Here is a 17306-nt window from a genome sequence, read left to right on the forward strand (position 1 = left end):
TCCCAGAAAGAGGCTGTGAGCCCCAGAAAGAGGCTGGCGGGTTTTGCAGGACCAGGGAAGTAGAGGTAGGTGTGAGCTTGCCCAGGTCCAGAAGCAGTGCTCCTGGGGCCCAAGGAAAGCACTAAGTTGGTCTGGGTGAAAAGGATCAGGAAGCAGTATTGGTTCCCCAGGTGTCTGGGGACCCAAGACTAGGAATGGTGCAGGGCCCAAACTGCGAGTAGAGAACAGCAGGGGAGACGGAAGGGTGAATGTGGCTTGGGGAGTCAAAGTGCAGAGGGCTGCGCTGTAGACTTACCCCAAGAGGTCTGAGGATGGGAGTGCAGGCTACGAGAGTTAGCCAGTGGTGCAGGTCCTGGGAAGCAGAGAGAGGTGAGGGCTGGGCCAGGTCCAGAAGCAGTGCTCCTGGATCCCAAGCAAGGGACTAAGCTGTTCTGGGTGAAAAGGATCGGGAAGCAGTATTGGTTCCCCAGGTGTCTGGGGCCCCAAGACTAGGAATGGCGCAGGGCCCAAACTAGGAGTAGAGAACAGCGGGGGAGATGGAAGGGTGAATGTGGCTTGGGGAGTCAAAGCGTGGAGGGCTGCGCTATAGACTTACCCCAAGAGGTCTCAGAAGTCTCAATTTTTTTGTTTGTTTGTTCATTTTTTGTTTTTGGTTTTTTTTTTCTTGAAAGCTTAAAATTTACCAAGATGTAGTAGTCATGCCCATAATCCAAGCCTGCAGGAGTTTAAGGAATGAAGATTATGAATTAAAGTCACTTGGCTACAAAGACAATGTGAAATAATCTGGGCTATATAATGAGACCACATTTCAAAAACAAATAAGCAAACAAGCCTCTAACTCCAGAGCAAAAAAGATGTAGAAACAAGAAGGCATTATTGAATCTCAGTCCATGGTAAAGCAATCATATTATGAACAAGAGGAATATATTCTGGAAAGGCAAGAAGGTTTAAAATATTAAAGGCCATGAGAGGTGGCTCAATGGTTCAGAATCCTGACTGCTCTTCCAGAAGACCTAGTTTCAGTTCCTAGCACCAACATGGCACTTAACAACTGTCCATCACTCCATTTCCAAGGGCTCCAACACCATCTTCTGGGTCTCAGCGGGCAGTGCACGACATGTACACTTACATACATGCAGGCAAAACACTCATACTCATAAGATAAAAATAAATTAATTTAAATAATAAACATAAGTAAAGGAAAAAGTCAGATGGGTATTGGGAACCTTTAATTCCAGCACTTGAGAGGCAGAGGCAGGTGAATCTCTATGAGATCTAGGGAAGCCTGGTCTGTCTACATAGTGAATTCCAGGGTAGCTGGTGCTACAGGGAGATTGTCTTAAAAAAAAAGAAAAAAAGATCTAAAGTAAAATATATTATTGGGATACACCACATTAACGGAATAAGAATTTAAATACCACGTAAACATATCAAAAGGGTGAAGAAAAGTCATATAACAAGACACAGAGTACTTCTATGATTAAAACCTACAGATAAAGGCAATGACTGTAGATAGTCTGACTAGAATTCAGTGGATGAATTTGCACTGAGGGACATCTAGGTACACAAACTTGACTTGATAGATCTCAACACATATGATGACAGGATGTGTGAAATGTATGAAATAAATCAATCAAAATAAACAAAAATTACAAATAAGCTAGGAATAGAAGAAAAATGAATTAGCAAAAGTTCTCTATGTCAGGCTTATAGTTTATGTCATATTCAGTGATAAAAAAATCCATTTTTTTCTTAAAGTTCAAGAACCTAACAGCTTCCACTCTGAACTCTTCTACCCAACTTCCTATTGAAAACTAGTCAGAGCACTAGGTAAGAAGAAATAAATAGGATTCATGTAATAAAGGAAGAGAAAAAATTGTTCCTGCTTACTGATTAAGTGAATTTACATATAGAAAACCACAGTGACCACCAATAAAAGTTGTTAGAAATAATTTTAAAAGTTCAGTGAAATTGTAGGTGAAAACCAATAAATAATAATACTAATAAAACTCTTGCTTTTCTCTATAGTAATAGGGAACTTTAGAAAACTAGGAAAATCTTAACTATAGTTGTACCAAAACCAACTTAAGCAAATACAAACAAATAGAAACCCTAGCACCAAACTAAACTGAGAATGCAAAAGATAATCACTGAGAACAATGAAAAAAATAAAGCGAGATGATGGATTAAACATCCCATGTTCATGCATTGCAATATTAATATTATTAAAACGTCCAGGGGCTTAGGAGATAGTTCAGGTAGTAAGGTGTTTGCCTTGCAAGCATGAGGACCTGCTATTCTTTTCACATACAAAAGCCAGACCTGGTGGTACACAACTGTAATCCCATAATCTTTGTGCTTGTAAAATAGAGACAAGCAGATTCCTAGAGCTCACTGCCATACAGCTTAGCTTACTTAGTAAGCCATAAGTCCCAGTGAGGGACCCTGTCTTAATAAAAAACAAACTGGACTGCTCCTGAGGAATGATACCTAAGTTTATGTGCTGGTCTCCACACATACATGCTCAAGATAATAAACTATCCATTCTGAGGAGAGGGTCACGGCTCACTCTGTAAAGTTACTTGCTGTGTGATAATGAGGAACTGAGCCCAATCCCCAGAAACTATTTTGAAAAACTCGGGCAAGGCAGCAACCACCCTTGTAATCCTAAATGCCTGGGACAGAGAGGAAGGCAGATCCATGGGCTTGATACCAGCCAGCAGGCCTTGCTGAATAGGCAATCCCCAGGCCAATGGGGGACCCTGTCTCAAAAAAGCAAGTGGAAAGCTCTTGAGGAATGACATCCCAGATTGTTAACAGTTCTCCCCAGACAATTGCACACAAGTGTACATGTAACTACACACATATGAGCACACACATACAAATATACACACATTCACACAATATCCATGCTAATAAACCTATTTCATGTTATATACATCAAATTGCAATTACATTTTAACAGAAACACAAAAAGTTCTAAAACTTATATGGGACCACAAAGCCTATGCCTCTCCACACCAACTGTAGGAATGACTTTTACAATATGGACATAATCTAGACTAAAGAGTTTTGCCTAATATTGCAAAAAAGCAGTTACTGTTTCTAATGTGAACAAGTTCACTGTGCCATGTGCTTCTCTGATCCCTTAGTCCCCCTCTTTTGCCCTCCACCTGAGACAGAGAAGGAATGTAGGTATGCTTGCTTTACACATCAAAGCACTGAAAGCATGGTGCTTTTCTCACTACAAACAGTAAGAGAGATCTGTTTGTTGTATGTATATAATCTTCACTTTGGGATTAAAGGGCAAGATTCTCTGATAAAATAAAGGTGGGTCTTGACTTCTAGTTCATCATCTCATGCTGGAGATACTGTTTTTTATAAAGAATGAGCAAGGCCTGGTTTTAGGAATGTATAGTTCCAAGAAAAATCTGAAGGAAAACATTCTCAGTGATCAGTCTGCTCTTAACCTTAAAGTGAATACAAAGAGTCAGACTGTTTCTTAATTCAGACATTGCTGTAATGTGACTTAGAAATGCTGCAACTAACTTTGAAGAACTAAAAATTTTTCATATCAAAATACACCCCAAATTTGCAATGTACTTGTATGAAGATAAGAATTAATGGAATTGAGAGAATATTGAAATAAATCCATAAATATAAAGCCAACTGATTACATGTTTTCCAGAATATAGAAAGGAGAAAAACATATTCTGGAGCAAAGGAAGTAAAGGGAAAGAAAGAACCTGAGAGAGAAGAACAGTAGGAGACAGGTGTTTTTAAGAGAACTGGATAAAAATGGGGCTATTTAAATGGGAGGGGGAAAAAGGGTCATAAAAGAACCTTGGAGATAATGGGCAAAAAGGAGCTCAAGAGAGGTGGGGCCATAGGGGACTGGTATTATCAAGGGAGAAATGGGGAAAAGAGGGACACTTTAAATGGGGAAACCATGGTGGAAAGGTTAGACAGGGAGAGAGAGAGGAGAGATAAGTAATGCCTAGTTATTTTTTTCAAAAAAACAGAGGAAATCATATTATCCCAACAATCTAATGATAAGATACACATAGAGTACCTCTACATGAATCTAAGTGTGTAGCTAAAGGCTACATAACAAGAAACAGTACCAGATAGGAGAAACCTTCCATGAGTTGTTGGCCAGGGTGGTCCAAGAGACTCCCCAAATTATTCAGGCAATTGCCATAGCCCTTGATGGCTTTCCATAACTTGACGGTAAAACCCTTCTGCTGAAGAGGGTCATAGAGAGCTGCTAAGTCTTGGCATTGTGTGGTAGTGTTGGAGTCTCTGCAGATGACAAGTGAGTCCACGGGGGAAAATGCATTCTCAGTTGCAATGGATATCCCAGGATACTGGAGATGACAGTACTGAGGTATGTAAGCCAAGGAGAGCAACAGAACTGGAGTGGAGCTGGCCTGAGCCTATAAGACAAACAGTGTGTGCTGCAGGGGCCAGAGCCAGAGAAGTGGGACTGCCCCAGCCCCATAGAACCCAGACTGTGAAAGAGTCCAAGATGTTAGACCTTGAGTGTTTTATACTGTTGGATTTTTTCTTTGCTTTGATCTGAGTTTAACTGTGCTCTGATTTTCCCCTTTCAGAATAAGAAAGTATGTCACTTATTTATTCCTCAGTTAAGAATCTTTGGTTTTTAAAGAGAATGATGCTTCTAAAATCATGGGAATTTTTAAGACTATGGGGATTTTAAAAATTGGATTTTTTATTGCGATATTACTATTAACACAACATCTTGGGGTCAAACAAGAAATAAAGGATTACAGGTTAATAGTGACACACCTATGTCACAAATTGACAAGGTGAGTTGACAAGGACTGTTTTGTCAACATAACATAGCTATTGTCACCTGGGAAGAAGGAAACTTGATTGAGGAATGTGCTTCATCAGATTGGCCTGCGGCAATAAATGTGGAATGATTGTTGATTGATGTATACAGATGGGGCTAGGCAGTATAAGAAAAGTAGCTGAGGGCCTGGAAAGATAGCTCATTGGTTAAAAGCAAGGTCTCATAGAAAAAGCACTGGGTATTCTTGCAGAGGACCCAGGTTCAGTTCCCAGCATCTACATCTATAACTCCAGTTCCAGGAGATCTGATGCCCTCTTATGGTCTCCACAGGCTAATTTTCATAATACTGGAAGGTGGTATACATGTTCCCAAAGAAGAAAGTATTCATAATTCTTACCCTGTGAACTATAGTAATGACTAATATGGGGAAGACTTAACCACTATGGTAATAGTGGCATGAATGTCATGGAAACATCCAACAACTTTCTCGCTGAATTTAAGGTTGAATTTTACAAGATGGGACCCAAACCTAACCATTATCAAGGTCAAGAAGCTGTGGCTAGATAGATCATAGTCCCTGTGGGAGAATCATCTACTACTATTATTCAGTTAAATGGACATAGTGTTAAACTGACTTATCCTCATACCTACAGATTAATGCATCTCTAAGCCCGCATCAGAAAAACTTGTTTTTTACTGCAGAGTAACACAGAGAACCACAACTCGTCAACATGCATAGAATAAAAGACTATGGATTGCTCCATCTTAAATGAAACATCGTGCCGTGACCTTTACTGCAAGGTTCAGAGAACATTGATGTGGAGGAAGTAGAAAGATTTTAAGAGCCAAAATTGATGGGTGACAATAAACCAGTGTTTTCTGGACACAACAGGGCAGTTGCTCATATGAACTCACATTGGTTTGACAGCCAAAAAAGACCCATTCAAACTCATACCATTCAAAATCCAGTATGGAAGGGGGAGGATAGAACAATTCCCACCCTTAGTTGAGGAGCCATTGGTGACTTATAGCTTCTGGGAAAAGGAGGGTCCTATTCTTTTTGGATATGGACCCTGTCTAGTTTAACAGGCTCTAATGGATTGCCCCAAATCCTATACTACATAGGGAGTATAAATTTACTGCATTTGTTTGTTCATTTGTTAGTTTAAAAAAGCACACAAAGTTGGGCATGTAGCAAAGAATTGGACCCTAGAGAAGTTATATCCGTGGCATAAAATATGATTAAGACACAGTGTATGAAATTCTCAAAGAACTATAAAAATGAGGAAAAATTATTAAAAATATAAAGAATTACAGGGAACAAAGAAAATAGCAAATGCTTATATTTCACATTGCAGATTTATAAATTATAAGAAGAAACACTTGGTGAGATTTTGAATTTGGGAATATTTGATTTCAGGAAAATTGAAGTCTCTTTTGTAAATATATCAAAATATTCAAAGTTCCAATATATTTTATCTCCCTAATATAATCTTTTCACAAATATAAAACTGTGAGTAATAATTTTCTTACTGTGGAATCTCTAATCAAATGATATATTCTCTGCAAACAAAATCATTTATTTTTTTAAAAATAAATTTAAATTAAAAGAAAATTAAATCAGTTTTTAGGGCAAAAGCCCAGGCTAGGCTTGGCAAAACATTCCCAGTGTGCAAATTAGGGGACAAGTAGTAATTACAAGAAGAGCTAGGAGACTTGTTTCACATGACCACACCCAGAAAAGATAAGGAAACGGATTTGGAAGCTCCAAGTCTATCTTAAAATACTAGTATAGGTTTATATTAAATAGAGAAAGGACTGGTGCAAGTAAGAAGTACAAACCCTTATCAAGTGTGGTCTAATGACAAGTACTTCTGTTCTGATTCCAGGAAGAGGCCAGATGTGCTTATGGGTTTCATGTATCATTCCTTGAGAGGATCAGCCTGGTTCTCAGGAAATAATTATTTCTGCTCAAGGTTGCAATTACATCAGTCAAATTAATTGTTTTGAAGAACATTACTTCAGGTAGAGACAAAATACCCAACAACAAATTTCATTTTGTAAAAAAAAAAAAAAAAAAAAAAAAGGATTCCGTAGGTAACACGTTCACTAAAAATTAAAACAAAGCATCTTGCTTATCACTGAATACAGATTGAAAAAACTCTCAAAATACAGTCTAATTGTTACCCTCCAGCAAAAGAGTAACTCTATATTTTGGGGCATGCCAGATAAAATTAAAGATCGGTGTTCATGAAATGTAGTCAGTTTACTGCACACACACATACACACATTAGAACTTCAAAGTGAAATTTTCTTATAATAAACAGTTTTCCATAGAAAATACCAGAAGAATTAAATTTTATTTGATATTATGAGTTTTTCAGTCAATAATGGACAAAATAATAAAAGTTAATTAATAAACACTATAACTATTGCACATGGTTTTCTTATTAAGCTAAAAACAGAGAAAGGAGATTTGAGATGATAATAAAATATATCTTTACTTCATTGTAAAATTATTTCTGAAGTTTCTAAGATATACAATGGGTAGATTTAGATCTATTAGTATCATAATGTCAGACAATGGGGACAATCAAAAAGTATTACTGATCAAACTGGAGCACTTTTTTCTTTGTGAAAATATGCTGTATGAGTGTTTTCTAATATTGTCTATTTCTGAGAGTTTCCCCCAAATGATAAATAACTATGAGAAAATGAAAACTAAGTTGTCATGAGGGTGGTTTTTTCTCTGCAATGAATTAAGAGTGAAAAAAATATCAAATAAAGACTTACAACTGCTCCCTGATTACACCAGTTCATTCTTGATTTTTCAAAGTGGAAAGAAATACTATATTCACTGTTATACCATTGCTATAAATATATATGTGCTTGAAATAAAAAGCTTACTACATATTTAAATGAGAACTATTTGATAGATAAACACTTACTTATTATTTGGTTTGGGTAGCTTTCAGAGCATTAAACTGAGAATGTACCCTAAGCAGACAGAAAATAGACTGTTAGGTATAAATGGGATTGATTTATGATTTTTGGAATGGTTGGAATTCACATTCAAAATTAACCTTTGCGTTTGAATTTTGATGAGGTACTGAACTCTTCAACAAATGTTAACATGTTGTGCTTCATACATATCAAAACTATCTCAGGAGTCAAACAGAAATGACTGACAGGTTTAGAAAGGTTCTGGGAGAGACTGGCAGAGTCAGAAGTGAATGTCAGGGAATGTTGGCTGTACCATTTTGCCTCAGTGAAAGACACATGCTAGGGAATAGAAATTTCCTTGAGGCATAACATGAAAATATACACCATCATGATACAGAGATTGCTGTGATATCTTCAGAATGCCTTGGTCCCGTGATCATGTCAATGGAATAACCAAATGATATAATGATGGATAAGTGTATATAGACAGTGGAGCCTTAACATTGTTTTGCAAAAAAAGAGAGGGGGAGCAGTACTAATTCTTCCTTAAAGTCTAACCCTCTTCTTCCTCATCACTCCAGTTGAGTGTGGTCTTTAAGTGGGATGCTATCACAGGGCTTAAAATAAAATAAGAGACATGTTTCTACCTGTAATCTTTTTATCGCCCACAGAAAAAGTTTAAATATTTTCATTATTTTTAAACATTTTGTTTATTTTTCTGTGCATGAATTTAAGTGTAGCCATGCCATTCAATGCTCAAGACAGCTAAAAGACAGGATCTGATACCCTGGAACTGGAGTCACAGACAGTTGTGAGCCCCCATGTGGGTGCTGGGAACCATACCTGGATCCTCTGCAAGATCCCTTACCTGAAAATGTTTAACACAACCCAGGTGTATATAATAGTTATACTAATAAAAACGTTACTGAAAAAAATACCATAAAGAGATTTTAAACAATTCGGTCAAAAATATCTTTAGAGTCATTATAGAAATTGGTGGAAATCCACTCCTTATCTGAATCCAAAATGTATTGAACAATTTTTTTGTGAAAATCAAATTAATAACCCAAACCATATTTTTTAAATCAAACATTCTAACTAAATGTGATGCAAACATATACTAATTTGAAGCTATAGCTATGGTTCAGTGATAAGCAAGCCATGGTTCAATCCCCAGAAGTGCCACAAAAAAAAAATAAAGAACAAAAGAGAAAAAAAAAAAAAAAAACACAGATAACCTAACTTGATACTTAAATGCTAATGAATGATGGTAGAAAAAAAATTTTTTTTCCAAAATTAATCCATTATTTTCCATAACACCACACCCTTTATTTGTGTAGTGAAAACAGAATTCCTAAAGCGTGTGTTTCACCTGAGTCCAAGTGTTTCTAATGGTGAAAATTAGCATTGCATTGCATAGCAGGGGTACAGTGCAAGTTAATGTAATCTTTCTACTACATGCATTGGCCCTTAAATTCTCATTTTCCAAAACAATGTGTCTTCACTATAACATTACTAGTTGTTTAATACATATTCATGTTGTTTTGAAAGCAAAAAGGAAGAAGTATAAAGACATTTTTCTGGAGACTAAAGATTTTAGTCACTGAAGAATTTAAATTTTATAATACCACCACATACTCTTAAATGTATACATTAATATATAAATATGATTGCTATAGTCATTGCATGTGGTGCCCTTCAAAGCCTGGGGTCTATCACAGTGCTTGTCCAGCTCTAAAAAGAAAGAATAGGACATGGTGGGTAGGATTTGAGAGTCCTCTCCATACCACCTCAATATTCCACATTGCATGACATGGGTGCACTCACATACATGCAGGCAATACATTCATACATATAAAAAGGTATAAAAATAATAAAAAAATATTTAAAAATCCAATCTTCATTCTATCAGGCCTTGTAATTCCAGCTAAAGATAATGACCCTCTTATACAATTCTACCTCAGACACTCTATTCTGAACATGCAGGGGCTGAGGAGGAGGGTATCTTATAACCACAACTGCTTTCCTCAGAAATAAAGGAGGCTGTGTTGACTCCAGAATGATCTAGAGTTTAAACCCATGTCTATAAAGATTGGTGAGTAAGCAGACATGGGTTTATTTTATGTGTGTAAGTGTATTGCTCACATGTGTGTAAGTGTACCTGTGTCATGCAAGGTCCACAGAGGTCAGAAGAGGGTGCTGGATCCCTGGAACTGGAGTTATGAACAGGTTTTAGCCACCATGTGCGTTCTGGGAATCTAACCTGGGTCCTCTGTATGACCAGTCAGTTCTCTCAACCACTGAGCCATTTCTCCAGCCATGAAGATTGCATTTAAAGACTACAGGGAAAGCCATTATTTCTGTAAGTTCCTACTTCTCCTTTACATAGAAAAGCCAAAGGGTAATCCAAGTATATAGCGAATATAATGTGCATACCACAGAAAAGGATGTACAACATAAAGTGCAAAAATGATTTAGGACATAGGGAAGAGAGAGCTGTAAGGAAATGAGATAATATGACACATTCTTCCAAGCTTCCATTGGTATAGGTGCTTTTTGACTCACTATTCTAAACCTGCCTCACTCATCATTTTACTTTATGGGAAAGTTGTGCTGATTCATCTCCTATTTTAAATCAATAATAATTGTGGTACAGCATATACACTTAGTATGTCCAACCATATATCTTTTATGCAATTTTTATTGAGATAGTATAATTGATATTGAAATTAGTGCTGAACTGAGCTAGATTGCCTTACATCTGGATATAGTAAGTGATTCTTTTTACAGTATATTTTAAAGGTAAACACAAGTCTATTGATCTAAATAGATTTCTTTTTATAATTTATAACTGATTCATATAATGTTAATGGTACTTCTTCCTTATTTTATGTCAAAGTTTATTACTTTTTTTTTAAATTTAAAGTCACCTAGGTATTTGACTGTTTTAAGAAATCAACTAATCTGCTACTTTTCATGTAAATCCTACTTTAGTCAGGCTGCACTTTAAGAAAAAGTGATTTAAATAGTAACTTTCTAAGAATTTCTTTTGAAGAAATTCTTAGAAAGCATGAGTGTTTGGGGCCCATCACTGAAATAGCATGCCAGATAAATGGATTTTTGTTGAATAAAAACAATGATTAGAAATAGTTCAAGCATGAAAATCTATCAAGCAAAACCCAAGATGTCATGGTTCTGAGTTGTGAAGAATAGTTTTAGATACCCCAAATAGAGCCTAGACGACATCATATTCAGAGCTGTGAATTCATAACTTAGCCATGCAAAAAGAGTTTTCTTCTGCTGTAAATAGTGTTTGTGTTAAGTGTTGAGATACCATTTGCTAATTAACAGAGGACATTTTGCATATTCTCAAGGATTCCCAAGAGGAGGACCCTGCCCCACAGCAAATATGGTATTCACCTTCATTATATGTTTCAAATCTGTGGGAACATGTGCACTTAGGGGTGAGTCATCATTACATATGCAACCATACTGCAGTGTGAAATAACCAGCTTGATGTATCAAGAAAATTCTTGATGGTTAAAAATTGCCTTGCTTTAAAAATACTAGCTAGACTCCAATTTGAATCCATATCACATCAAAATTTGAGATATTCTTGAATAAAATGTGAAAAATGAAGACTTGAAACAAAAACAAAAACTAAGTGATTCTAAAAAATTAAGTAATTTAAAAGATTGCAAACTTTTCATTTCCTTGAGTTTTAAGTATTTTCAAATTAATTTATGTGTATATAATTTGAATAATTAATGATTAAATTTGAATTATATAATTTGAAATATATTCAAATATGTAATTTGAATTAACTAATGATTATATTTTGTTTGTATTCTTGTATTGGAGAGTAACCTCTTACCAAACAAATAGTTTATAATGTTTTTTTCTCATTCTGTAGGTTCATTTAAAAAAATTTGCTTGTGCCATTTGTTGTAGAAAATATTTATAGAATGATATACCTACCTATTTCTTTTTACTTAGCTTGTTTCCAATAGTGTCATATTCATAAACTAATTACCAATGCCAAAGTCAGGAACCATTTCTTCTGCATTGTATCCTAAAAAGCTTGAACTTATATCTTCTCTCGTATGATCAGTTTTACTCTTTTGTAAATAGATATCAATTATGACATCTTTTGTCTTCTTTTTTGCATGTATGTATTGTATTTTTAAAGAATAATTTCCCAAAGTATAAGAGATGTTATTTCTTTTTTAATTAATTTGTTTTTATTGAATTTTTATGTGTTTTATACAGAATATCTCAAACAACCTTAATCACCTTTATATCCCTGTCCCCACTGACACACTCCCATAAACCCCTCCCCCCACTGGAACCCATATTTACCCAGGTCCACTTACCTAGGGATGACCCTACCCACAGTGTGCTGGGTTTTCCTATGTCAATCAGCAATTAAGAAAATGTCCCACAGGCAGGGCCACAGGCAAAGCTGATGGAGGAAGCATCCCAACTGAAATTCCCTCTTCTCAGCTTAGTGTAGTTTGTGTCAGGTTGCCAAAATTAATCAGTGCACTTATTCAGAGCAATTTAGGGATGATGGGAGTGCTAACTTCTGCAGCTACAAAAACAATTTTAAATGACATCAATTACATCCATGACATTCTCTTAAGGATATTATGATTATATTTAGAGAGTTCCTGTTTCTAAGAAACTTAGAGCTTTCTGAGGAAAGCTTATAAACCATGTAAAATTAAACTATAAAAACACAACATAAAGAAAAATAATAACTTTGCCTAATTGAGTTGAACAGGAATAATGTTCTTGGAAAGGATGTTTAAATGTCATACTTGAAGGACAGTCCTTAAAACTGTTGCATCAGGAACAATCATTAGGTTAACTCGTTGATATTGGGAAAAACAAGTCATTCAGGTACAAGATAACCAGAGAAACAAGAGACCTTTGAACTGGAGGAAAATTAAGAGGCCATTATATTAAGATAGTAGATTAGTGACATTTCACAAGGGATCAAGAAGGTCATAACTAGAGAAAGATTTTGATATAATAATATGCAGAACAAATTAAAAAAGTAAATGACCTCAAGTTCTTAAATGCAAAGGTTTAAGCAGTTAAGAGCAGATTACTGGACAACACTTCATTTCCACATGGAATTACCACTACATCCTATCAAACACAAGAACAAATTTGAGCAGACTGAAAACTCTTCCTGGTTTTCTAGAGAATTGAAGTCTATTGTCCTCAAGGTTGGAGATCAAAGAAGTACAGTACTTGATGTCTTATCAGAACATAAATTCAGTTGACATTAAGACTGCCATAATATTGAAGATAGGCATGGCTCTCAAAAGAACCAGAACTGCCCATACTATGATCTATGAGTTTTGTCTTCCAAACTATGAGAAAAATACCCATCATTTTCACCACATAATATGAAATCCTTTGTTATAGCAGCTCCAACTAATACACCAAGTTCCTTATTGACCTAATTCTCTACTCCAGGCTTCCTTCTCTTTAGTACACAGCAGTCATTGGAATAAGCATTTCAACAAAATAATTCTTACAATTATTCTAACATGATAATTATTCTAATTGCTCATTTTCTTCCCCTAGTAAAATATTTAATGACTTTCCATTGCCTGAAGGATAAAATGTAAATTCAATATCTGTCTTAATCTGGGGTTTTGTTCCATTCAGCATACACATCATTTCTTAAAAGAAAAATGAATTTGGTTCAGTAGAAGTAGTGTTTTCTCATCTTTATGCACAATGCTAGCTCTGGTTCTTCTGCAGACAACCAACTCCCTTCTCCACACATGGAGGAATTTCCCCAATTGAAGTTCCCTCTTTTCACCTTAGTGTAGTTTGTGTCAGGTTGCTCTCCTACTTATTTCCTTAGTTTTTAGTTAATTCATTATGCTAAGTGAGAACTTTTTCATCAACAGGTTTAAGACTTCTGTTGCATCACATAAAGAACACCATGAAGAATAAAATTTAATGTTCAACAATTTTGTTCTTGTATATATGCTGACCCTTCAGATAGATCTAATGAGCACAGGGCCACAACCAACTTTCTATTGGTCCAATTGTTTCTTAGCAACATTTCTATTTCTTTATCTCATCCTAAATGATGTAGCCAAATATAAGTATATTTCTATGGGGACATCAGGGCTTCCTATGGTGTGTTAAGGAATACGAATTCTGCTTTTTGCTGTTCACAGATGATATCAGTCACAAGCAGTGGTGAAAGAAAAAAAATCATGTCATTCCTTTATGAAAAATATAATCAGCATATGCTGAAACATTCTTAAGCATCATTTCATTCATAAATTTAGTGGTCTTTTACACAACAAAATTTATTTTAGATGTATTTATTATTTAAATAAATATTTGTTGGGAAATCAAAACTTGCCAGGATTGGAATAAACTTCTTTTATACAATGAGATGTACCCATCAATTCTGTACTGTTAAATAAAATATGAAAGAAAAGGGCAGCAGTGATCAGTCTGGTAAGAAAAAAATCTGATGCATAATTCTCTTGAGGGCTAAGGTTTATTAGGAGAAAAAGTCTTATTAGGACATGATATGTCCTTTATGTAGGAGGGAAAACATCAGACAGAAAGTTACAGTAAACACGGTAAGGTCCTTAAAGAACAGAAGGATTTCCCTTTAGAAACTAGAGAAGAGCTTCATTAAGAAAATTAGAGAGATAAGAGGAAAGATCTCAGCCATATGAGGGTTGGCAGGGGAGACCAGAGGCATCTCTTCAGAGAAAGTCTCCTGGACAAATTATCCCTCTGAGCTATCCCAAGAACAAAGGAACATTAGAACTTTATAAATGTTATGGGGTTAATGAGAGGTTACAGTCACATGACCTAGTTAACATAGCCTATGTGACAAAAAACATAGATGAGCCTGATCCTATAAATTAAGAACTGTTATTTCACAACACAGACTGTTTTTTGACTACTTGTGGCAGAAAAAGCTGAAGGATGGCATGGCCTAATCCTTTTGGGTTGTGGCATCTGCCCTTTTAAGAATGACTGCTGTCTTGCCTAGAAAGGTGGTGCATGCCTTTAATCCCAGCATTTGGGAGGCAGAGGATCTCTGTGAGATTGAGACCAGCCTGGTCTACATAGCGAGTATTAGGCCAGCTGGAGCTAAATGGACACCCTGTCTAAAAGGAAAAAAAGTATACTTACTCTCATAAAAGGGTAGACCAATGTTCTAATTTTTCCAGCCTTTTTGTTTATATATATATATATATATATGTATATATATATATACATATATATATATATACACATACATACATAGGAAACAAAAGAAGGATTTTACAGGAAAGTACAGTTTAGAGGCAATAGGGTTCAAATAAATGGGCTGGCAGAATTGAACACTAGCTACTGCAAGCTGAATATGAGCATAGACACAGGGTGAGGACTCAGCTTCAGCAGGAAGTCAGAGATTAGTTCTGCTGCCCAAGCTAATACCAAATTTATGTAATAGGAAGACATCGTAAATATAAATTCAAAGAGGTATTGAACAATAATCTGGGTAATCTGAGTCAGCAGGCATATTAGAGAATGGCATACAGATGAAAACAGTTCTTTAATGGAAATCTGATTTAGGTCTGGAGGTAGAGATAGGGTTTTGAAGTTACTTTTTGAGTTAAAATTCTAAGAGAGAGTAAGGTGCATATAAGAACATTCCCTAACAGACACTCTGAAGTGAGATTTTTTATGATTTAATGGAGGTAAGAGGAAGTTTGTGGAAAGATATCAGATTGTATACTTAGGTTTTAGTAAAACTGAGTTTGTTAAAGATGTCTCTGAAATTAATTTTATAAGTTTAAATTACCATCACAAACATATTAAGTCTCATATAGAGGAATACAACACCTATTTAAAAGGCTGAAGCAGCCTAGTATGCTTTTGGTTGTTGGAACTGTAACATTTTTTTATGTTCCTTATATATAGATATCGATGAAAGGAGGTCTACGAATACAGGTGCAGTTTGTTGAATTTCTAAGACACAAATAGGTTTTAGTATTGATATATCACATTTTTGTGGATTAAGACGATTTCTCCTGTCTGATTTGGCTAGGAGCTCATCCTATGTCTGAATAAGTTGAGGTTGAGGAGTCAGGAAAGCAAATTTTCAAGAGAGAGAAATGGTTGGCAGTTATTAAGGAAGATGTCTCTGGGTCATAAAAATCTATGAGACATGAACTAGTTTATTATTTATTTATAAATTTCAAAGACAGAGGGAATTCTTTGTATTTGGGGTTGTGTTCTTTGCTGTTGCTGATGTTGGCTCTGTGCTCTATAGCTGTGCTCTATGGCTGTGCTCCATGTACATCCTATTTGGAAGTACTCTGTGGATGTTCTCTATGGATGTGCTCTATGGATGTCCTCAGTGGATGTGCTCTATGGATATGATCCATAGATGTGCTGTATGGAAGTGCTCTATGGATATGCTCTATGGATATGCTCTATGGATGTGCTCTATGGATGTTCTCTATGGATGTGCTCTATGGATGTGCTCTATGGATGTGTGTATGGATGTGCTCTATGGATATGCTCTATGGATGTGCTCTATGGATGTGCTCTGTGGATGTGCTCTATGGGTGTTCTTTATGGATGTCCTGTATGGATGTGCTCTATAGATGTGCTCTATGGATTTTCTCTATGGATATGCTCTATGGTTGTGTGTATGGATGTCCTCTAAGGATATGCTCTATGGATGTGCTCTTTGGAAATGCTCTATGGATGTACTCTATGGATGTGCTCTATGGGTGTTCTCTATGGATGTGCTCTATGGATGTGCTGTGTGGATGTTCTCTAAGGAAGTGCTCTATGGATGTGCTCTTTGGATATGCTCTATGGATGTACTCTATCGATGTTCTCTATGGATGTGCTCTATGGATGTGCTCTATGGATGTTCTCTATGGATGTGCTCTATGAATGTGCTGTATGGATATCCTCTATGGATGTGCTCTAAGGATATGCTCTATGGATATGCTCTATGGATGTGCTCATAGGCTGCACTCTATAGAAGCTTCTATAATTTCTACAAACCTTTTTCACTTAACTGCCGCTTTTATGGGAGAGACCAGTCTTGCCCATTTTGCTTATGCTACCCCATCTGTATATAATGAATGAATTTTAAGACTTTAAAGGGTTATTCTCCAACTTTCTGAGAATATGAAATCATCTAAAAAGATGATGACAAAATGTATTAAAATTGATTTTTTTTTAATTTTAATTAAAAGAAGCATTTCATTACAACAGCATTAACCTATTCAATAAATTTTTCTGAGCTAGGGTACATCTCCTTTCAAAATTGGCTGCACATTTCTAGGTTTACAGATGAATTATCACACTTATATAATCTTTTACTCATTATAAACTCTATAAGACACAAAATTAAATGAGGTTCCAACGTTTAAAAAAGATCTCCACTTCATTGTCAAAACACACAGTTTCATACAGAAAAATTCATTCCAAGCCTATTGACATTGAGGCGTTTTCACATGCATTTCTAATCTCTATATACATGACT

Source organism: Nannospalax galili, unplaced genomic scaffold (assembly GCF_000622305.1).
Source record: "Nannospalax galili isolate Female #2095 unplaced genomic scaffold, S.galili_v1.0 scaffold578, whole genome shotgun sequence".
NCBI lineage: Eukaryota > Metazoa > Chordata > Mammalia > Rodentia > Spalacidae > Nannospalax > Nannospalax galili.